A 24,668-nucleotide genomic window follows, 5' to 3' on the forward strand; every position below is an offset into this window, starting at 1 on the left:
ATTATAGCCATTGCTCACCCAGCCCCCTCTCATAAAACACGGCTGAAATGCTTACTCTAGTTTGTATATTGTAGCAAATAGGAGTGTCGGGCGATTTTTAAGATTTTTAATCAGAATTAATTAGCTCAATTAATTATAAACTTTCTATCTATTCTAGGTGTACAATAAAATGTACAATCAAATATTTTTGTTTCCTAATTTTTCATAAAAGTGGAAAAACACCTTAAACTAACAGAAATATAGCTGCATCTTTTAGTCATTGATACAGTAATTTCATAATAATTCATAAAAAGGAGTTAAATTACAAAGGTGTGATATTGATTTGTGTTGAGGTAACTTTTCTGCCACTAGATGGCATAATTGCATTTGTAATACGGTAAGCTCAGTGCATTTTTTTTTCATATTAAGAGCTCTAATCTAATCTTTAACATAAAGTATCTTGTGAAATTCTGTGCATTTTAAAAATTGTAAAATACAACTGTACCACAGTCTTCACAAATATATGCAATATTATTAATTTATTACTGCTAAATTTTGCCATGGAAAAAGGTATACTGTACTGTAAAAAAAACAAAACAAAAAACGAGTGAGATTTTGATTCGTGCTGAGGTCATTTTTCTGCCACTAGATGGCATAATTGCATTTGTAAGGCACTGGTGTCAGCTCAGTGCATTTTTCTTTTTATATTAATAGCAAATCTTTAACATGAAGTAACTTGTCAAATTCTGCACATTTTATAAATTGTAAAATACAACTTGACCCCAGGCTCCTTTCCACAAATATATGCATTATTATTAAATGTATTACTAATTAATCACGTGTATAAAAAAAGTGGTACTAGATTAAATCAAAATTAATGCACTAATTTTGACACCCCTAGTATGAACGTATTTCAGTATGAGCAATTCAGTAATGTATGAAATTAAAAAAAAAAAAAATCCAGTGTGTGTATATGTGAGAGCTTTTCAGTAGTACATGCAGACACACGAAGCGCGGCACACTGGGCTCCACACTGACAAGATCTCATGAAATAATTACTGTTGAATTCCCAGCCAAACTCTGCCAGAGCTCTTGCGGGCTTCGACCCAAGCAGCTCTCTCTCTCTTAATTATCCATCTCGCGTGATTATGTAATACACACAACGGTGCAAACAGATGCTGTTGGAAGTCGGATTAAGGTGTTTCCAGCACAAGCGTGACCTGTGATTTGCGCCGCGGAAAAACACTTGTGACGTGCTGCGGAGGGATCAGCAATGGAAGGTTGATTTAAAAAAATATATATATATATATATATATATATTAGAAGCCATTAGAGCAATTCCAAGACCGCGTGGATATTTCATTCCAAACAACCAAAATAGACCTCCTGTTTTGCACATTTCCCAGATCATTTAAATCACGAGCTGCATCTTAGGGATCCAAAAAAAAAAAAAAAAGTATTTGTAGTCGTATCATTTAAAAAGGTGCACACCAACATAACATAATAAAACAATGACTTTTCCATAGCTTAGCTTTGGGCCAATTCTGATTGTAACTTATCATCACATGAGCCTGAATTCCCCAAATGAATGTATTTTATTTATTTATTTATTTATTTATTTATTTATTAACAAAAAGGTGTATGGTTCAGGAATAAAGTATGTTTTTGAGTACAACATCTGTATTTCTATTTCTGAATAAAGTTTAGTTTTTTTTTTCAAATAAAGATCTGCTGTGTTTTATGTCAATTTATTTAATTATGTAACTTTAATTTAGATTGTTCCATCTCCACACAATTCATCCGTAAGCCGCAGCAAAGTTAGCTTTTCTTCACAGAGGATAAAGAAGAGATGACTGTGAGCAGGGCTTCAGAATAACTGAGCACAGTAAATAGAAAACAGAAGCCCCTAACTTGAAATTTTAGGGACGCGAGTAGATTTTTAATGGCGTACACCGTACACTGTAAGAAAATATTAATTGACTAATTTCCACTCTATTAGAGATAAATGTGCTCAAGTGTGGGACAGAAGTTTCACTGCAACAAAAAAGTATTGAAGAATAGTAATATCTATCTCTATATATTTTTTTTTAAATCAGCAAATTTCCTAGTCACATAGGTGCAAGTAGATGAAAACTTTACTTGTGCTTTCTCAAATTTGAGGCACAATTGTTATATTATCTGACTCCATATGTTGATACACATAGCTGGTATTCATCATTAGCATCTTGCGTTGTTAGCCAGGCAACGCTGTTTTAAATACATTATGTGTCATTCTCTGTAGAATTCAACTGGGGTGACTTTAAACAACTTGAAGCCTTTTTTTTTGGAAGTATCTGCCAAACCTCTGCTAGTTGTGAAGAAGTTAAGTTCACTGACAACATACAGCGCTCAGATCTCAACGCAAAAAAAAAAAAAAAAAAAAAAAAAAGTCCTTACTTTGTTGTATCGTGAATACCGGTTTAAAATTTTTAACTTGTACCTTGTTCTTGTAAGATTCCGTTCTTGTATATGAGAGAGTGCTCGGCGAGATTTGCCTGGATCCAAAAAAGTTTGAGACAGCGGCCGTGCTTAAAATATTCACCTGCAGTACTCCCAGAAGGTGTGGGAAAGACTCAAAGCTGTTTAAATGAGAGCCGAGTCCCAGTGGGAAGCGAGTCTTTAATCATGAGTCTAGCCACACTCATAAAGCATCCGGGAAAGTCTCCCCCGGGCGCCTCGCTGGGTAAACAATAACATTACTCTGTCATCAGCCACAATCAAGATTTTTGCCTCATGCATCTAATTACCTCTGCCGGGCCACCGTGGCCAGTCATTTTCATAAAAAGTTAAATGACAACTTTCCTTTCCATTTTTGGTGCAAATGCGCAGATTTCTTTTTGATTTTTCGCAACAAGAATGCAAACAATGTATGCTTTGCCTGTTGGCTAGCATACAACAAGCCCCAGGTAAAAGGAGGTTAGCATTAGCGAACGTTAACAAAGGTCATTGCCAACTAGATGCTACAAGGTGCCAAAACACAACTTTTGTATTTCAGTCGGCTTTGTCCTTAGGGATGTAACGATATGGGCAATATCGTGATACCGCGATATTAAAAATGCCACAATATCGTCGTCGTCATGGTCACTGTATTTAAAAGGAACACATCTGTTTAAAAAGTCAGGTTGATTTCCATTTGTGCAGTTGTAGCACCCCCTGATGGCTAGCATTTTAGTGCAGTTTAATTTACACAAGGCATGTTTTGGCCCTTCTATGTTTAAAATCTACTCTAATTGTCAGATGAAGGGGAACGTAATATGCCTGTGAACCGATTCAATATGTGGAGGAACGCAATGTGTGCGTGCATTAACAATTAAGTGCCTCAATATTGTTATTAGAGATTGTAGAGATTATATGCATTGCTGTTTTGTACAAAAGCATATTGTGCTTTTTTTTGGTATGAGATCTTTTTATTTTTTTTTTTTATTTTTTTTTTTTTTTTTTTTTTTTTACAATATTGTGACTGCGATTGGCTGGCAACCAGTCCAGGGTGTCCCCCGCCTACTGTCCAGAGCCAGCTGAGATAGGCGCCAGCACCCCCCGCGACCCTTGTGAGGAATAAGCGGTCAAGAAAATGGATGGATGGACAATAGTGTGACTTTTTTTTAAATATCGTGATAATTGTCGTATCGTGAGCTTCATATCGTGATAACATTGTATCGTGATGTTTGGATATTGTTACATCCCTATTTGTCCTGAGCACAGAAACTGCAACTTTTTCAGCGATAGGTTTAAAAAAAAAAAAAAATTGTGGCGGCGCGATATTGGAAAATCATGCGATATAGTTGCTGAATATAGCGATATTGATAGTATTGCGATATCTAACGCACCTAAGGAAATTACATTTTTATGATCTAATGAACGAATTACATTTTTCCATGTAGCAAAATAGGTAAACTCAATATATTCTTAGTTAATGAATTGTAATTACATCTCGATAATCAACGATTGCATGGCGGTGCACATCTTAGTTAGCAGCTGACTGGTCAAATAAAAAAAAATAAATAAAAAAAAAAAATCCATATGGACAATATCACGATATTGATAGGTTTTGGTTATATTGTGCAGCCATAATTGTGGGTAAAACTCACAGGCAGTTGTTCTTTATCCTCCGCATAGAATAACAATATATATATATATATATATATATATATATATATATATATATATATATATATATATATATATATATATATATATATATATATATATATATATATATATATATATATATATATATATATATATAGAGAGAGAGAGAGAGAGAGAGAGAGAGAGATACTGGCCATACGTTATTGCAGTGTTTTTTATAAAGTAGAAATTTAGAACTTTATTACTTTTACTTATTGAAAACACTTTTTTCTTTTTTTTTTCCTTTTTTTTTCTTTTTTTTTGGGGGGGGGGGGGGGGGGGGGGGTTGAACGGATTAATGACATTTCCATTGATATCTGCTGAAAGCACCACTGCACTGTTTTTGTCTTCTGTGCGGAGTAGAAACGTGATTAACTGGAAGGGATGGACAGAAACGGGAAAGCAGGACATGTTATGCGTAAAGCACCAAAATAGCAACCGGTCTGTCCCCCACCCCCCCCTCCCCACATCCCTCATCACAGTGCATCCTCTCGCCTCTCTGCGATGGCAGCGCTTTAGAGGTGAGCGTCGTCCTCAGTAGTACATCCAACTTTTATGAGTATGCCAACTGTCGCCGAGCTGGAATTGAAGAAACTTGTTTGTGGCAACATGTTTAATTGCCTGTGGGAGACAGGTATGAGACGCTTTGAATTAAAAGACAGCAAAAGTCACTCTCCGATGCATTAAAGCAAACGTCGTGTGTTGACTTTAAGGAGGGGGGGGAGGCATATGGGAAACGGACTTTTTAATGACTTGTATACAAATCTCTGGAGAGCGTGCCGACCCTCAAGCGTGAAAATAGACAAGCAAGAAAATCTTTTGAGCGATTCTGAAGTCTGTCTGTATTTGGCGACGTGTCCGCATAACATGGGTCTGTGTAATTTGGCAGAGCTGTGATGAAGTGATGCCTCCACGAGTGAAAATACAACAGATGTTTTTTTTGTCTTTAACTGGCCTTAAAGGGATACTTGACTCATTGAGCCATTTTCAGCGGTAAAAAGTTAATATTTTGTCTATAATGAATGTGGTAGCATCATTATTTTTCATGCTGTGAACTGATGATGAAATCACCTGTGCTAAGGAAGTAGGTCACGACCAATCATGGCTCACTTTACTGACCAAACCCAGAAAACAGGTGAGCCATGATTGGTCGTGACATTCTTCCTCAGCACAGGTGATGTCATCATCAGTCGACAGCAAGTAGAAAATTACTCTTTAAAGGTGTTAATTGTACATGGAAAAATAATAAAGTTATCAAATTCATTCTGGACAAAATACAAACTTTTCAATGCTGAAAAATGTTCAATGAGTCAAGTATCCCTTTAAAGCCCTTTAAATAATTGGCTTAGTCTTTATTATATTTATGCATTAAAAAAAACATAATTACAGGGGTTCCTTGAGATAAGAGTTTAATTCATTCCATGACCATGCTCATTACTCAATTCACTGGTATCTCAAATCATTTTTCTCCCAGTGAAATTAATGTAAATGCCATTAGCGCATCCTCAGGGGAAAAAAATGTTTTTAATGAGGAAAAATAGGCCTCTATTGTATTGTACACTATAAAAATGTAAAAAAAAATAATTCCACTGTTTTTGTCACACTTTGCACCAAATGGAAAGCCATTGGTGCTGCTCATTCTGGTGTGCCAGCCTTTTGGGCAGTTATAAGAAAGAAATACTGTACGTGAAGCTGTCTCAGCTTCTCTCGTCTCGTCACGCGTCACTAATATTAGTCGTCTGCACAGAAGATAAGGAATATATTATTGTATGGACTGTTATATTGTCTGCCTACATGTTGTTGTTGCACCAAGTATGTTCAAATATCCATAGCTTGATGGCTTATAACGCCATAGGATAAATGCTAGTTCATCCATGCATATTAAGTGTTAGCAAACCAAAGGCTCAGCGTGCACTTCTCCAATAATACGATTCCTAATGTCATCTGAACAGCACATTCAGTGTGTGTTCTATTGTTAACTCCAATGAACGGTACAAAAAAAAAATGCTGGATGTGTGTACTTTTACAATGGGACAACTATGTAAGGATGGGTAAATACTTGTAACAAAAAACAATTTAATAAACTGGAAAAGCATATTTAATCGAGCTGAATTGAATTCCACTTGTAAAAAAAAAATCAAGATACAGGTATGTATTGAATCGTCTTTATTGGAAAGATATATGGTTAAAAAAAAATATGTCATATTTGCACCAGTACTTGACCAGGGTTATTATAGTTTTGGAATTTTTCATTGTAGTTAGTTTTGATTTCATTTTGAGTTGTTTTTTTTAAATGTAGTTTGTTTAACTTAACTCTGTTCGTTTTTTATTAGGTTTAGTTATTTAATAATTGCTTCATTTTAGTTTAGTTTAAATTAGTTTCAGTATTAGTTTTAGTTAGTTTTTTTTTAAAGTGTGTATTATTGTGCGCAATATTCAAAAGACACCATGGTAGCGACATCATCTGAAGGTGCTTATCTATTGGCTGCTGCTAGATGACATCACTTCTGTGTGACACATTTTCAAAAGTCATTATTCCAGTTTATATCAAAATAAATCCACTTAAAATCACATTTAAAAACATTCCAAAAGGCTCATGTATTCAATTAATTACCAAAGACTAAAACAAAGGAGATTTTTGCTCTAAATTATAGTTTTAGTTAGTTTTGTCAACATAAAATGATTTTGTTTTTTAAAAAGCATTTTCGTTTTTATTTTATTTTGTTAACGAAATTCTTTTTTTAATTTTAGTTTTAGTTTATTTCCGTTAGTTTTAGTTCACTAAAATAACCTTGGTACTGAGGAACTCATTGCATCACACAGTATCCAACTGAGATTTTGAATCCCATCGTAATCCCACTGTATCGAAAGGATCCAACCGCCCTTGAATCGTATGGCACCCCATGTATGGAGATACGTATCGATTCATCTTTTATTGGAGGAGTCGCACACCCCGCATATACACACAATCGACAACAGACGTCAATGGAATGGCAACAAGCACAAACGGTCCTTCTCAAAGCTAAGCTCCTCTTTCTTCTGAGAACGTGGCTTTCATGTTCTTTTTATGGAATAATTAGGAGGGGAAAAGAGAAGCGGCAAAATTCAACAGAATTCCCGCTCAAATTAGAAATGGCGGGAGCGGCTGAGAAACGAGCGTGGGCGGTGGTAGTCGGCGTGTGGGGGGAGTTCAGCTTTTGAACTTCTGAGTGCAGAACTCAACAGCCCCCAAAACAGACGCTCTATTCCCCCAGTTATCGGCACCATTTTCTCTTCTTGTCACTCGCGTTTCAATCCCGGTAAAAGACGGTAGGAGTTGTTAGGGGGGAAAAAGTGGCATGCCGTTTTCCTGCCTCATATCTTTGTATTCCCATTAGTAGAGTTGTCAGCAAGTACCTGGCAGCGGCGCGAAGACGAGGCCGCTGTTTGATGACGAGCGGGGAGAAATGTAACGGATGGCAACGGGGATGAGGGACTCCAACGGGTGATGAGGAGAAGACGTGAGTGGCGGGGAAGAGCTCACAAATCGCCAACAAGGCCATGGCAACAGGGTTATTATTGTTTGGGAATTTTTCATTTTACTTCGTTTTTATTTAGTTAGTTTTAATTCGTTTTCATGGTGTTCTGTCAGGTTTTGTTAGTTTTAGTTGCTTAATAAATACTTAGTCTGAGTTAGTTTCAGTATTAGTTTTAGTGTTTGTGTATTACGTGTGCGCAATATTTAAAAATCACGATGGGAGCAACGTCATCTGAAGGTGCTTTTCTATTGGCTGCAGATGACGTCACTTCCGTGTGGCACACTCTCAAACGTCCTTATTCCAGTTAATATAAAAACAAATCTACTTAAAATCACATTTAAAAATCATCCCCAAATCACTCCCATGCATTCAATTAATTACCAAAGACTAAAATTAAGGACATTTTTTCTATCATTATAGTTAGTTTTAATTAGTTTTGTAAACATAAAATGTAGTTTCAGTTAGTTTTCGTTTTTTAAAAAGCACTTTCGTTTTTATTTTATTTCTTTAACAGAATTGTTTTTTGAATTTCAGTTTTAGTTTTATCATTTTAGTTAACTAAAATAACCTTGCATGGCAAAATCATGCACTTTGAGATTTCGATACGAGGAACTCTTGCTATGTCGCAGACTAGTTCATCTATCATGTCCACGCTATACTGTGGATTTCCAAGCAATGTTTTTTTTTTTTGTAAATGGGCTTTTATGGTCCTGCATCCAGGGAAGTCTGTATTTAGAGTTGTGCACCTTCAGTGAAGTACCACTAAACTAAGCTACAAAAAGAGGAAACAAAATCTTAGATTAGCCAAAACAACATTTGCTTCAATCTATTTCGTCTTAATCTTGGAACAGATATTGTGTTCATTTGTATTTTTGTTTTTACTAGGGTTAAATGACCGCATAGTGCGCATGCGGTCTGATGAGACCAAACTCCAAATGGCGTGAACAAAATATTAAAGAAACAAAAGAGGATACTGTATGATGCATAATTGTGTTCTGTCCAGTTTACACATGTTTAAAGCAAGTGGGACAGCTTGAAATTCGTTTTTATATTACTTCTGCTATTATTTAAATTAATTATTGCACAATTCCTTCTTTAAATGACAAATTATGGCCATGCCAACCATTGATGAGTTGGACGTGATGAATATTATTTTTCACGTTTAATCGTGGAAACAAACAAACAAATAAGTACAATTAAAAACAGTGTTAGTTTCTGATGTATTCAAACAGCTAAATTGTTGACACATTGTCGTTTAAATTCATGCTTGCATACAAATATTTGGGTCTCTGAAGTGCCTGCCCATCCATCAAGTGTGAAATTATGCAATCAAGTAAATCTTCTGATTGCTACCTTTCCACACATACATCTGACTAATTGCTAAGTGTAATAAGGCAGCATGGTAATGAAGCGCTAGTGAGACTATAACAGATGCTTTTACTGTCTTCACGAGGAGATCGAATGTACATTTGTAAGACTCGGGGGCTCCGCCCCCTTAATTGTGACGCATCAAATGTCAGTTTGATGGCAAAATATGCCACTCTGTTTAGCTCCTTTTGTAAACCTGACTCCAGTGTCAACGCTTCACCAGTCATGAACACCAACATGTATCACTTAAACATGTGAAGAAAAAAAAAGATGGAGGAAAGCGAGAACAGAAAGGAGGACATTCAAGTATGCAGCATTTTACTTCAACCGCCATCGCCTACCTCCATTCTCCGAAAGGGACGCTGGTTATTTCTGAACTTGACACCAATTTGGCACTGCAGTGACAGCGAGATTGCCACAGTCTGCACCTGCGTGTCACATCCACCTCACCGCACTGCATTGAGGCCAGCTCACCAAATGCTCCAACTGGAATATTTATTTATTTTTTCATTGTTAACCATGGATTCTATGTTTGTTTGTTTTTAATCACAGGTCAAAAAAAATACTCGCTGTTCGAGTCAGCATCGCAACACTCAGCTATGAAACCTCGCGTGCATTTTGTAATTGCTGAACTTTCACACGACTCTCATATTAAAATGCAAATGTAACCTTGCGCAGAGCAGCTGTTTGTGCAAACAAACACGCACAAAGCTGTTTGTCCCTTCAGTTTGACAGCAGCGTTGGACAAAAGTCCAAAAGGCTGCACAATATGGCCTTACAAAAAATGCCCCCGCCCCCGCCCCACAATAATCAGAATTTTTTATTTTTTTTTCTTGTTGGCTTGTAGTCAAAGAAAATGACAATGATATTATTGTGGGAATGAAGCATTCCCACATATGTTATTGTGATTTTTATTCTCCACACTTCTTTGCCGCGTAACAACTCCGACATAATACTTCCAATTTACATTGTTCAAATGTACTAGCTTAAAAAATTCACGCCTCCCGGGGTATATATTCTGATTCCACATTACTTACAGTATTTGCACAATTTAACATTTAATATCAACTTTTCCCCATTCATTTTCAATGGGACAGACACTGAACTTTTTCTAAGTATCACTTTCCACGCCCACTTCCATACAAATAACTTATCATCATTACCAGGTGTCTGATACCGCTCGGTGGCACAGTTGGTATTGTCCAGTAACCAGGTGGTTAGAATTTCATAATTTATCTCTCAATATACTTCATAAGCATTCCACATGCATTAAAATCTTAGCATTCAGCTTTCAGCATTCCCACGCAATTTCTCCAAAAATTGCATTTAAAAGCTGTGATTTTTATTCTCCACACTTTTTTGCCCACATCTCCCACATAATACTTCCAATTATACGTTGTTCAAATTTCAATTAGCTTAAAAAATTCACTCCTCCCGGGGTATATATTGAGTGATTCCACATTACTTTCAGTATTTGCACAATTTCACATTTAATATCAACCTTTCCCCATTCATTTTCAATGGGACAGACATTTAACTTTTTTTAAGTATCACTTTCCACACCCACTTCCATAAATATAACTTATCGTCATTACCAGGTGTCTGATACTGCTCAGTGGCACAGTTGGTAAAGCACATTGCCCAGTAACCAGAAGGTAAGAATTTCATAATTTATCTCTCAGTTTACTTCATATGCATTCCACATGCACTCAAATCTTAGAATTCAGCTTTCAGCATTCCCACGCAATTTCTCCAGAAATTGCACTTAGTCTAGTTCAAAATGAGTTTTGCTTTTTCTTTTGGTTTGGCCTTAATTCTACTGATTTCAAACAAACTTTGAAAATGTTTTTTTGTTTTGTTTTGTTTTTCTGGCGTCTTGCATGGAATTCAACACAAAGAGTAGAAATATGTGTTTTTTGTGGGGGAAATGATTTGGATGAAGAACAATGGCAGAAGTGCAAAGCACATTTCTAAAGATTTTCTGTATCATGTGTGGTAGTTTGGTTTATATTAGGAAAATGTACTTCATCGCATCCTTATATAACTTCTGAATGGCCATTGGTTGCACACACACCCGTCGCCATGGGCACCATAGGGGTCTATGCCCGCCCACCAAGATGATTGTGCCCAATCATTTGAGGCATGGATCTCTAAAATGGTTCTCCTTTTTTATTATTACATTTTTCATTCATTCTGTTTCGCACTCTTATGTCCGAGTGTCCTGAAATGCAACACAGGTCTCGTGGTGAGGAGGTACTTTACATACGTGTTGGCTACTTGTGTTCATTGTTGCTAGTGCTCGCCGCTCGTGAATTGTTCTCGTTTTCGGCATCGGCTACGGCAAACATTAGCCGTTTGCTCATGACAAATAAAAAGGGTGACATTCCCAAACAACGTTGGCTGGCGGCAATTGTGAATAAGGAGCTCCGAGGACGCTAGCACACAAGACCAGCAGACGGCAAGTGAGGAGGGTCATACTACAAACTACATTAGTCTCGGCAACGAAAGAGCCACTTGAGAAACAGAACTACGGGAGCCGCATATCGTTTGGGCATCTAAAATGAGGAAGTATTTTGATTTCCTTTTTTCTTTTTAATTCTGCTGCACACAACATTCAAACAGGTGGCCCGTTCGAAGCGATAAGTCAGCGCATCCGCCATAATGGATGTGGCCATTGTATTCGCCATTAAATCGGCAAATAAGATTGCGATTGAATGGGATAATATAGTCAAAGGTAATGGTTCCTTGTTAATCCAATGACTTTGGCATTTTTACAAATAGTTTCACTTTGCCGCATCCAATATGGCTGCAGTGTCAACGCATGATGACAGCGTTGCCGTGTAGTGCCATTCAATGGATAGATGCACTGCAATGCTACGTGAATTCATCTAAATATATGGGGCAAGTTAATGCTGTCTTTAGGTATTCATAATAATTGGGCCCACCCATGCATTTCATGTGCCCCCCTTAAAGGGATATTTTACTTATTTAGCCATTTTTGGCAGTAAAATATTCATATTTTGCCTATAATAAATTTGGTATTTTCATTATTTTTCATGTAAAAATAGTACCTTTAAAAACACATTTTGAAACTTGCTGTCGACTGAAAATGACATTACAAGGGCTCAGGTAACCAATCACAGCACAGCTTGTAAATGTCACATGACCAAACCTAGACAACAGGTGAACTGTGATTGGTTACCTGAGCCCGAGGGATGTCATTTTCAGTCGACAAGTTGCAAAATGTGTTTTTAAAGGTAGTAATTGTACGTGAAAAAATAATGAAAGTATCAAATTAATTATAGACAAAATTGTAACTTTTTATTGCTGTAATGGGCTAAATAAGTGAAGTATCCCTTTAAGCCTGGGTGCTGGTGACGGGTCTGGTTGCACATATTGAAATCAGAAATCATATTTCATGTTGATCAAACATAACTTTAATATGTGCACCCAATGTCGATGGTCTATATTGTGTTTTTTTTTTTTTTATGTAAATCCAAGAGACACTTCTTTTCAGTTTATCATGCATTTACGAAAAGCTGCCAAAAATAAATACAAAATAGTTCCCATAGGGATACACTGAACAAATGAGCGATCACACAGATTAGAAGAGTTTAGTAAAATTAAAAAAAAAAAAAAAATGTATGTCATAATTTTCCATGGAAAGTGCTTATATTATGCTGGCGCACTTGATGGAAACAAACCAAAGATGTTCAGCTTCCAGGTTGGTTCATCTACTCTCAATGCAGCTCCACAAAGCAAGAAAAAGTCCACCGTGTTCCAACACTTTGCTTTTAAGGTCACAGTTCAATAAATAAAACAAGTCGTTTATGCGGCACGGGCTGTGTGTTTTGCCATAAAAATTTCAGGTGTTTAAGCAAAACAAAACAGTTTCACTCCACCGGGAACGCTCTGGAGACTGACACGCTGCTACAACTGCGAGCTAAATACATCTGGCCGTCACTCGTGAGCATGTGCGCGTGTGTGTGCGTGTCATTTCTAGTCACGCTATTCTACAGATCATCAATACCCCCCCGATGAGTGGGTCAGGTGTTGTGACAGGGGCTGCCAATTACAGTTTGCCAAACGCAGTCTGCCGTCTGCCCACGCCAACGTCAGAATCCAACTCGGTTGAACTGCAGCATGAGACTGTCAGCCACCACAAGACCGTCCAAACACGAAAAATCAGCTGGTGCTTTATTTCCCGACCTTTATTGAGCCAAGGCTTAGAAAAAAATCTCACGGCACACACACACAACCCCGATATTGTGATTTTCTTCCCATGTATTTTTCAACAAACTCAAGCAATAAATGAACCTGTTTACGATAAACAATGTCAGCTCTATGACACATTAATTAGAGTTTAGAATAACACCCAAAAATCTGCAATCGCTAATTATTTACTATTTAACCAGCAAGTCACAATTCAACTCCAATCGGTTACTAATTGTAATTTTGCCAACAAAACAAACATGTAATCGTCCAAGTAAGGAAAAATCCAATTTGATCATAATGCTACTTCATATGTATATTTTTCATATTCTCTGAGTATACATTGACATGCTAACGTAGCCGCATCAACCTACAGATTTTTTTTTCCTTTTTAGTTTAAAACCAAGGTTTTTTTTTTAGTTTGCAAAAACTAACGAAAAAAACTAATACTAAAATGCAAAAAAATATTTTCGTTAACTAAATATATTTTTTCTTTTTTTTAACCACTGAAACTAAATTTTACATTCACAAAACAAACTACAATTATAGTGAAAACACCCCTTATTTTCATCTTTGGTAATTGGTAATTAATTTAATGCAAGGGCCTTTGGGGATGATTTTGAATGTGATTTCAAGCAGATTTATTTTTACCATTGGTGTTTTTAAAACTGCGCACACATAACACATTTTTTTTAAACTAAAACTAATACTGAAACTAGTGAAAACTAAATGAAAACTAAGCATTTATTAAATAACTAAAACTACTAAAAACTAACAGAACCACCCTGAAAAATAATTAAAACCAACTAAATGTACTAAAACAAAACCCAAAACAAAATAAAAACTAACTACAATGAATTCCAAAACTTTAATAACCCTGGGCAGAACACATAGGATGTTCTTTTGGACCCATTTTAAATCCATCCACTTGCATCATATCAGCTGTTAGCTAGCGCTATGCTAACCTGGGCAATTTTTTAAATTCATCTCCCTTGATAGGAAGGATTATTTATGAATAGGAAGGACAGTTTATTTACTACAATTAGCGTTGTTACTCAACACTTGACAAAGACCTTTAACTCATTTGCTCTCAATAACGTATAAACACGTTCTATTTTAAAAATTGCCATGGTCCCAAAAGCGGATTTATACTTTTTTTTTCTTCTTTTTTTTTTTAAATGCTAGGCCATACAGAAGGCTTTGATGCAGCTGCTGACCAAAAGAGGTCACTTAAAGCAATGGTACTTATTACTAAAAACGGCCAAAGGGTGGCAGCAGAGTATAAGAGATCAACCAAGGCCATGTTGCAACAAGCTCCTTTCACCAGTGTTTTCAAGGTTTGTAAAGAACGATGAAACTAAAGCTAATTGCTTCAAAACTGAAACAGATATAAATATACTTTTCCTTCATGATCAAAGAAAAGACTCTAATCTTTCTTTTGGTAGGTTCCACGTTTTATAGCAATTGAACGCAATATTCTGTGGGCCTTGCAAAATCAGTCAACATCCAGTAAACCGGCAGGGAGCGAAGGGGGTTGCTTCAGTGAATAAGGCTGCGAGTGAATGAGTTAAGCATTCACTACAACAATTTCACAAAATTTTACCAAACAAATGTGGCGTAAACAAAAGCCAGTAAGTCACAAATTGGTCCACCATGCTGCCTCAACAAAAATCAAGAGTTGTTGCATTTGAGTAAGAAGAGATTTGGCTCAGGCTTTTGCTATTTTGAACAACAACGTATTTGTCAAGACAAACGTCAAGATAGAATTTTGATTTGGAATCAAAACAGCTTATCGCTGAGGGAAATTTGTTACACTGGCCATCCCCCCTGCTGGATGGACAGTACCTACACAGAAAAGCTTTAGTGACAAAAAATCCCAAATAAGCACCCTGTGTCACACAAGCCTGTCAACTTCAGCACTCTCCCTTGTAACAGATTGCGGCGAGATTTTATTAAACTTGTTTGTTCAATATCCTTGAGACACGTAACTCCCACCGCCGCCGCACAACAACAACAACAACACGGGAGGCCTGAGCACGAGCCAGGACGCATGTTGCCACCACTCTGCCCACTCACTCGCAGCAGAAATTGTCCTCCCGTGAGGCTTTACATTAGAGCAATGTCCTCCTCCGCAGATCAAACCGCCAATCGGGCCTCAAGTGGGCCCAGCGAGCCGTCAGTCCACATCACAAGCATTTTCTCGGGCAGCGTGAGCCAACTCATTACCTCAGGATGATGGAAGCGCACATGCTATCGCTCTTCATCTCATCGGAGGACCGGACTGAAGTTTCTCGAGTGAAAACTAGATTTCGGACCTAATACGGGGCTTCGGGGGATTCTTACTACCCAGACAAGAACTTTTTTTCTTTTTATTTAACTCCAATTTCCTGATCTGGCTGCAGTGATTGAGTTACGCTTTAATGCGGTCTTTCTCAAATTGTGTGAGAGTGTGAGAATCCCCAGGCTATCTGTGAGTACAACTCAGTGGCTGAATTTTCTGACGTCTTCAACTTTTGTACAATAGAGTGAAAGGCAAAGTTTCAAGGAACAAAATTTCAAGTTAACTGTTAGCAGAGAGGTGGCGAGGCCTGTCTGCCCTGCACTTGTGTGGGTTTTCTCCACAATAAAAACATTTGGAGTGATAATTTACTTGGGGGGGGACTAGGAAAGTTTTCACTCAGACATTAAAGTAGAAAAAGAGTTTTCGAGTAAATTTTACTTGACTTGTGACAGTTTATTTAAATTTATAAAAAGCCATCAAGGGTTGGAGTACGAACCAGCATGCTGCTTCTACTGTGAGTTAGTAAATCTCTGGAGTCAGGTGGTATACCCATAAAATTTTTGGGCTCTCCTTCTGGCGACACCTGTGAAAACACAGTAGGAGTGGCATGGCTCATGTGCTAGAGTGGCCGTTTCCCAACCCTTGTTGAATGACTTATTTTTTCTAATAACTAATAGTATGCAAGTAAAATATACAACAACAACAACAACAACAACAAAACTCTCCTTGTAAGCAATGGAAAAAAAACATTTTTTTTTTTCAATTAGATGTCACTCAGGCCAAGTTTTAAAAACATGCTTCCGCGGTATCTTGAAGACTCCCTGGTTAATTTAGACCCTCTATTCACTCATGTTGACCAATTCACTGGTCCATGTACAGTATATACATAAAACATTCCCTGGCAAGACCCCGCCCCATCTCTGTTTTCTGCTCACCACGCAGACCACCACCCGCTCACTGCATTCCAACTGGTTTATAAAGCTTTTTGTTTCCAAATTCCCCACTACTTCTGGCTATTTTCAATTTTCTGACCCAAAAAGACCAGGACACTCAGCAACTAATACTAAAACTCACCCTCATGTAAAACAAATATCATGGATGGATCTCTGAAGATTGCAAGCTTGGATTCAAGGCTGAAGTTTTTGATCAAGTCAAGAAAAATCTAATTGAGAAGCCAAATCCTTCAACAGTTTTCTTGACATTGATTCAATGGCAACCGGACTGTTCTGGTCATCAGTACATGCCAGATAGGAAAGCTGTAGCCTGAGGTGTTGATGCGGAAAACCAACTATTTAGCCTCTGAAATTAGAGGCACACCCCACCCACGAATGTCATCATTCTTTTAGAATGCAAAACCACAGTGGTTAGGATGCAGTGGATGAAAAAAAAAAAAAAAAGGCTTTCTATTAGGGTCTGACCGATTAATCGGCAGCCGATTATTGGCCTTCAAACATCGGCCAAAACAATTGACCAATCAAGCCAAATGGACGATTATTTTCCTTTTAAAACATTGTCAAAGAAAACCATAGTTTCCAACGCTGTGAAAGTACCCTGAATGCACCATTTTTCCTTGCGGAGCATTAGCAACTAGCAAGTGTGTAGCATATGTTATTCTGGTTATACTGTTGTCCCTAAGCGTCCTTGAAGGTGTTTAATGACACCACAGTTGGAGTTAACTGTAAAACTAAATACACAACGTTAAGAATTACATCCACTGTACATTTAAATACATGCTTCGTTTTCAAAACATCGCTAGCCTAGCGCTTACAGGAAGTTAGCTAACACTAACAGGAAGTTAGCACCAACTTCGGGAGTGTGTCAAAGGTTTTGAATGCTTCCAAGTCCAGCCTCTATATTGCCCATTACTTTATTGTATACTCAACTAAACACTTAAAGACATGAAGCTAAAAAGTAACTAACTAAACAAAGCTAACTGCTAACCACTATTCCACCACCATGCTACCAGTTGTTTTGTTTCCTAAGAGTACAACATGTTGCTCCAGCTGGATTTCACAACATGCCCTTTTTTACCACACGCAAATGACCTTCTCCAGCGAATTACTTCAAGGACTTTATATCCACCACTACAAGCAAGCAGGGATTAACTTCTCGCTAATGAAGGGCACTCCAGTCGCCCTACGACGAGAGACGGATGCCAAGCAAGCGTCGCTCACACAAGTCCCACGCTGGCCGTCTTTGTCGCCATAAGGCCAGTGAACACGTCTACAGACTGCTTAGCGCGGGCTGACTGAAGTCGCGCTGACACCGTGTACACAAACCCGAAAGGCGCACATGCAGTTCAAACAAATGCGCGCAGCCTTTATATTTGCACATGTACTGGAAAAGACGGCAGAGAGATCAATTGGCCCTGCTGCTAAGGCCTAATGACGCGACAGGGTGACAACGCTGCGCTGTACCTTTCACGAGAAGACGCCACAGTTCATCAAAATGGCCTCATCTGTTTGCAAAAACAGGGGCGCTATCAACTGCATGTGTCAAGGGCTGGAAGTCAGTGGTTCCTGTAGGAATAATTGTAAATAATAAGTTATCGTACATTTTCTGCAATGAAGAATTGCTTCTGCTTGCAATAAAGAATGCTTTGCTCTGTTCCCACAAACATTCACATTGCCTGAAGATGACTCAAAAAGCTCAAGAACCACAACATCTAACGCAGCAGAATGGATCGAGCCAGTCTGCTGAGTCTCCCTGTTTTCTGTTAAGAAATGATTGAAAACTTGACCACACATGTACTCAGCAATCTTCCACTCACATGCACAACACATAGACAAACAAGTACACTGTGTTCCAACTATGCCTTGCATTTGCATTTTTAGGGTTGGTACACCCATGTAACTAGAGGTGTGGAAAAAGGCATGGAAAAACAAATAAATAGAGAGGGTGAGGAGAGGAATCTTCAGAGAGTGCAGGAGTGAATTATATCAGTCAGTTCCTCTCCTTTCTCCTCACTAGCCCTGAACTTAATGTCTTCTTTCCTTTTTGTGTCGTGTTTAATAGATAACCGGTAAACCAATAAACAGGTAACCCTGACACTTCCCAACCGCATTCAGGACAGATCATCAAGTGTGACACTGGAAAACATATAATTTCTCTTCATTCAAATGCGCTGTGATCAAGGACAGGCAAGAGCGGCGGATACTGAGTACAAAACGAACGGAGGCAGAGGGCTCCAGGTGGCACTTCTCTTTCTTTTTATTTTTTCAAAAGTGCAAAAAAACTTCAAAAATACAGCATGTGGGAAAAAAAAAATGCACATTGACAGGCTTGACCAGGAGCATAGCTTCTCCAGCAGCAGCCTCTCCCACACAGATGTTACATGACTTAAATAGGGACAATACAATTGGAACAAACCAATGAACTCCACAGGTGTAAATCATTAGCTCATTAGACTAAACTAAACCCTTCAATACAAAAGTATAACCTGCAAACCAAAGAAATACTCACAAACTAACAACTATTTCCCCAACTCAACCCATTTAAACAATAAACTAAATAGTTAAATTTAATAAAACCATATAACCACCCTCTACACACTCTTACACTTGGTCCAGGCTGCACGCTTTTAGGAGTGCCTGGTCGACCTCGGACTCTTTTGACCCGACACCCCCTGGACACAAGAGCATGTAAGTAAAACATACAATACACACCATTCACCGCCCACCTAATTTAGCATTCTCTTAAGTGACCTGTGCAAAGTGCTATGTGAACATTAAAGTGCGACATGCAGACGCGATGTAACGGAGATTGTGTTTGTTACATGCGGTAACAATCAAATTGAAACGGATCAAAATTTTTCTGTTATATCGGTTAAAATTAGCCACTCGGATTTGTTAGTTGTTACATAGTGTTTATTTTTATTGTAAGATGGCCACAATCTATCCTGATTCAAGTCACACTAGTCAATATAAAATCCATTCTAGAAGACACTAATATCCACTGTGGTGCAACGGTTTATTTATTATTATTTTTTGCAGGCAATGCTATTGTGGTAAAAGTTAATTTGTCGATGGAATAATTGATATTTTGTCAGCACAGTACTGTGCTCCGAATTAGTGCTGTCACTACTGAATATTTTTAGAATAGATTAATCTATGGATTATTCAATCGATTAATCCACAATATGTTATTTTTAACCAGCCCTGTTAGTGTTGTGTTATTACCGTATTGCTGCTGTTTTATTGCTGTCACAGGCATTGTTTGGAAAGAAAAGCTAAAGTACGTTTCTATGTGGGCACATGCGGTTTATAGTCAGGTGCGGCTTTTGTATGTACAAAATGCTTTTTCCTTTAGAAAAGTACTGGGTGCGTCTTATAATCAGGTGTGCCTTATAGTCCAGATATTTGTGTCAAGCCAGACAATTTCGAGGTGACAGAAATATATTTGGGGTGTTTTTTATTGCAGTCATATGGTGAAACAGGTCACATTTAACCTGAAGAGTTTGTACTTTTCCAAAGGAGCTTTGATAATAATAATAATAATAATAATAATAATAATAATAACAATAATAATAATAATAATAATAATAATAATGATAATAATAATAATACATCAGATTTCTATAACGCTTTTCTGGACACTTTAACATAACATCTCATCTTAAATGCATATTTACAGTCCAGGCAGTTTTCATCGAGACACAATTTGCTTTTTTCGCAAGATCCTCATGAGGAATGACCCGACTCCACATGCTTCAGCTGCTCGTGTGACTTGTAGTCCTCCAATGTCCCCATTTCTGCACAATGACAGTACTTATGCATAAATGATTGTCACATTTCCTCGCCGTGGCCCTGGGTGCCATACCAGAGACATGCGTGCGCTTTATTTATGCAAAAGCGATGTCCACATCTAGCTAAGTGTTGTGCACTTGAACACAAATCACTCGCTTTCACTCCAGCGCATCACATTAACACATGTTTGTAAACCAGGCGGGCTATATATGCAAAATGACGTTCATTTGCTCCACTGTCCATGCATAATGCATCTTGGAAAACATGTCTCAAAACGAATCTGCCTGTCTTTGACATAGTGTACATGGAAAGGTTTATTTTAAGCAGCCTACATTCAAATCTTGCTTTCAGTTGCTTACCGGTTAGAAAAGCTACACATCAGATTTCAACCACATTTTTTTGCAGCTTTAAAGAGCTCGCTGACACATTCAAACTCATTACAAGCTATTAAAAGTCACTTTTTAAAGCGTTCTTTAGCACCTTTTGTCAGTCGTGAAGAAAATGGGAGTTTAACGTATAGCATCAGTGAGGAAATGAAAAAAAGACTCACTCACACAGTTCTCCAAATACGAGGCAACGTGTAACTTTATGCCGTTTGTCACTCCAAGTTGAAGTTTACGCTAAAACCAACAAAAGAGAACGCTAAAGATTAGCATATACGTCAAACTAATGCGGCAACACATAATCGAAGCATTAAAATACTTACAAGAATACATTAAAGAGTATTCTTTCATCTTTTCTTTTGAGATATAAATTTAATCCATTCCATGACCACACTCTTATAAAAAAAATAAAATAAAATAAAAAAAAAATCATATCTCAAATCATCTTTCCCCATTGAAATGTACGGACATGTCATTAATCTGTTCTAAAGTCTCCCAATAAACTAACATTTTTTGTTCTTTGTTTTTTTGAATAGTATTCAATATATTGTACTTTATAAAACAATAAAAAATAGGTGTAACATAATTACAACTGATTTGAATGTAAAATAATAAAATAATCTGTGCATCATGTTCAATTCATTGCGGCGTAATCTGCCGTGTGTGACTCAGTCGTGAAATGAAAATGAAGACGAGTGTCACCATTACTGAAAGTGACTCGGTAAGCTGCAGCAATATTAGTCTTAGGATACACAATATACACCTGTGAGTATTTTTCATACTGATAAAATTGTTGACTGGCAAACTGCAGCTGGTTGTGAAGTGAGTTGAATTCAGTACCGTAGGTCAAAGCAAAAAAAAAAAAAAAAAGTATATGTATATATATATATATATATATATATATATATATATAGAGGCAATTACTTGTTAATGCAAGCACACACATTCGTGCACATATTGAGTCTGGTCACAAGCATATTACTTTCCCCTTCATCTGACCATTCGCGTGGATTTTAAACATAGAAGGTCCAAAACATGCCTTTTTAAAATTAACTGCACTAAAAAATAATAATAATAATTAGTCACCAGAGGGTGCTAGAACTGCACAAACGAAAATCAACCTGACTTTTTTTTTTTTTTGCTTTTAATATCGTGACATGACGACGACGATACATTGTGGCAGTTATCACGATATTGCCGTTATCGTTGCATACGCAGAATACAGGATTGTTTTGAAAATCAAGCAAAAAGATCATCAACCAACATTGCGCTGGAGTTTTATTCCACTTAGTAGTTCAACTGCATATGCTTAGCTTCGGCATTTCCTGTGTCTCATTTGTCTGAGGTGAAAGTGTGCACTCAAGCCAATTGGCTTCATTACGGCACAAAAGCGTGCCTCTGATCTCGAGCTCTGCTCTGCTCAGCACACTGCGTTGTAATAAAAATACCGCCAGCCCTAATTAATTGGAGAACAGGTATTTCTGCAGGCAGTCGGAGTGTGCGTGAGAGTGTGTGTGTGTGTGTGCATGTGGCGTACAGGGGGGTTATATCTTTAGTCTGAGAAGAAATGTAATTTGGGCGTGGTGACGACGGGGGAAATGTTCCGAGGGCAAGCGCAAGCGGCATCTGTCTCCGGTGAAGGAAACGTCAGGTGCTGTTAATCTTAATGTGAGGGCTTGCCTGCTGCCGCGGATGTCATTTGACGCACACACACTGCTTTTACATATGCTGTACATGCGGCACCTTCTTCCACACTCCACCATCCTCCTTTCTCCCTCCATCACCTCGCAAACCCGGCCCGCTATGAATTCTCATTTCCTCAAATGAGAGCATTGAGATGCAGCAAATAAAGCGGAAGCCTTTTCCTCCCACACACAGATCACGCCGAGCGTCAGCCGCTACCTATTTACAATTCAATATAAAGGCGCACACCAGACAAACTAATAAAAAGAAAAGGACTACAGATGCTCTTCCCACCAGCTGTGTTGCCCTTCACCCTCAAAGTTGACGGACAGGGGCGGAGCTATGAGGTGGCCACTGAGGGCAGTAGCATGACATATATGCTAATTGAATTGAGTAATAACCATCATTATTACTTGCACATCGTAGTACGCTGCGTACATGGCAGGGTAGTGTCATGTTTCGGTTTTGGGGGGTTGGGTTTTGGTTTAGTTTGGGATGTTTATGTTGTCTGATGTCCGGTTTTGTCTCCCCTAATCTCGTCATAGTTAACCTTGTCAACCTGTATGAAGCTCCCCTCCCCGTTTGTGTTGCTAATTAGGGCCCTCTGCCTGCTGTGTTTCCCCGGTGTGTCTTGTTAGTGTTGTATTTAGTCAGTGGGGTTTGTTCACGCGTCGAGGTAGCATTGAATTGTCTTGTTTTGTCCAGTTGAGGTGTGCTCAGCTGTGTCGATAGCATCTACGTCTGGTTAAGTTTCTCTACGTCTGGTCAAGTTGTTCTCTCTCATCCAAGCCCAATGTCGCTCTCTCGAATCCAAGCAAAGTGTCTCTTTCTCTCACGTCCAAGTTATGCCAAGTTTGTGAATACTTGCAAATGTGGGGTTTTCATCAGGAATTGTAAGATGTTCACAGGCAGTTTTTTTTTTTTATTTATTTATTTTTTTTTTTTATTTTTTTTTTTTTTTGAAGAGCTCAGAATTGTTCATTCGGTAGTCTTACCGATTCAACGTCTTGTCATCATTGCTCTTTTTTTTTTTTTTTTTTTTTTTTTTTTTTTTTTTTTTTTTTTTTTGTGTGTATGTGTGCGTGCGTTTGCGTGCGTGCGTTTGCGTGCGTGCGTGCGTTTGCGTGTGTGCGCGTGCGTGCAAATACGTATAAATTTATACTCATTCATTCACCTAAAACCTTATAAATATCCCATTACCCTTCGCCTTAACCAGGTACTTCAGAATCTTGCCAGAGTCGTGAGATTTAAATGGTCAGGAGACCAGAGAAAAGGTCAGAAAAAAAAAGAAATAAAGAGAAAAGAAGGGTAAATCAAAGTGACATCCAGCACCGACCAAACACTTCCTGCCTTCCCCATGATTACAAAATCAAAGTCTTACGCCAACCCCGGAAGCCTCTAAATTCCAGCAAATTTAGCGAGATCTCAAGAGCCCAGAGGAAAAACTAAAGAGAGGAAGGAGGGAAGGATCGATAAGGCAGAATGAGATCAATAGAAGCCAGTACATCCAATCCATCAAAGTGAAGTCCAGCACCAACAAGACCCCTCCTGCGTGGTTACAAAACCGGAGTCTTATGCCAACCCCAGAAACCTCATACTTCTAATAAATTAAGATCTCAAGTGACCAGAGGAAAAACTAAAGAGAGGAAGGAGGGAAGGATAGATAAAGCAAAGTGAGAACCACAGACACCAGCACCAACTGATTCAAGGGGCTGTGGGAGGGAGAGGGTACTTCTGTTGAGTTTCAGTAGATGCTGGTGCGACGGATCTGGCATGCATAAGGACCACCACCAAAGAAAGAAGCCGTCAACCGCGGTCCAGCAAAGCGAGCACCCCCCCCCCCCGGAATCCCCAGGCCGCGGCAGCACCAAGGCCACCCCCCAAGCCACCCGAGCGGACACCGGTCGGCGAGCCGACCCAGACACCCGGAACACCCCCGCCCCAGCCCCGGCCCACACCCCCGAGCCCAAGGCCGCAGAACGAGGCCCAGCGGGCCCCCACAGCGCCCCACCGGTCCCCAGCCCCCATCCCCCCACGACCCCCCCGCACCCCACCCAAACCCGCCATCCACCACGACCCAGGCCCCACCACCCCCGACCCCCAAACCCCCGAACACACCCCGACCCCCAGCACCCAACCCCCCACCCACCCATACCTCCACCCCCCCCCCCAAACAAGCCGCCCCCCCCCGACGGCCGCCACCCCCCCCCGCGAACCCGGCCCCCCGCGAGAACCCCCCACCCCCCCCCCGGAAACCGGCACCGGGCAGCAGCGCAGAGAGGGAGATGTGCCCACCCCACCTCCAGCCGCGCGAGATTTGCACAGCGGCGGG

The 24,668-nt window shown here is 38.9% G+C and overlaps 1 protein-coding gene across 5 annotated transcripts in view; it reads right to left on the reverse strand.

Annotated features, from left to right (window-relative positions):
- Nucleotides 1-24,668, reverse strand: part of drp2 (dystrophin related protein 2) — a 241,583-nt gene that overhangs the window by 142,283 nt on the left and 74,632 nt on the right. Inside the window, exon 3 of one of the 5 annotated variants that reach the window (XM_077532094.1) lies at nt 20,825-20,890. The exons of the other annotated variants lie outside the window; for them this stretch is intronic. The gene's annotated coding sequence lies outside the window, so the exon portion shown is untranslated. The remainder of the gene's footprint in view (nt 1-20,824; nt 20,891-24,668) is intronic. 5 annotated transcript variants of the gene reach the window in all.

The sequence above is a fragment of the Festucalex cinctus genome, chromosome 9 (genome assembly GCF_051991245.1).
Source record: "Festucalex cinctus isolate MCC-2025b chromosome 9, RoL_Fcin_1.0, whole genome shotgun sequence".
Classification (NCBI taxonomy): domain Eukaryota; kingdom Metazoa; phylum Chordata; class Actinopteri; order Syngnathiformes; family Syngnathidae; genus Festucalex; species Festucalex cinctus.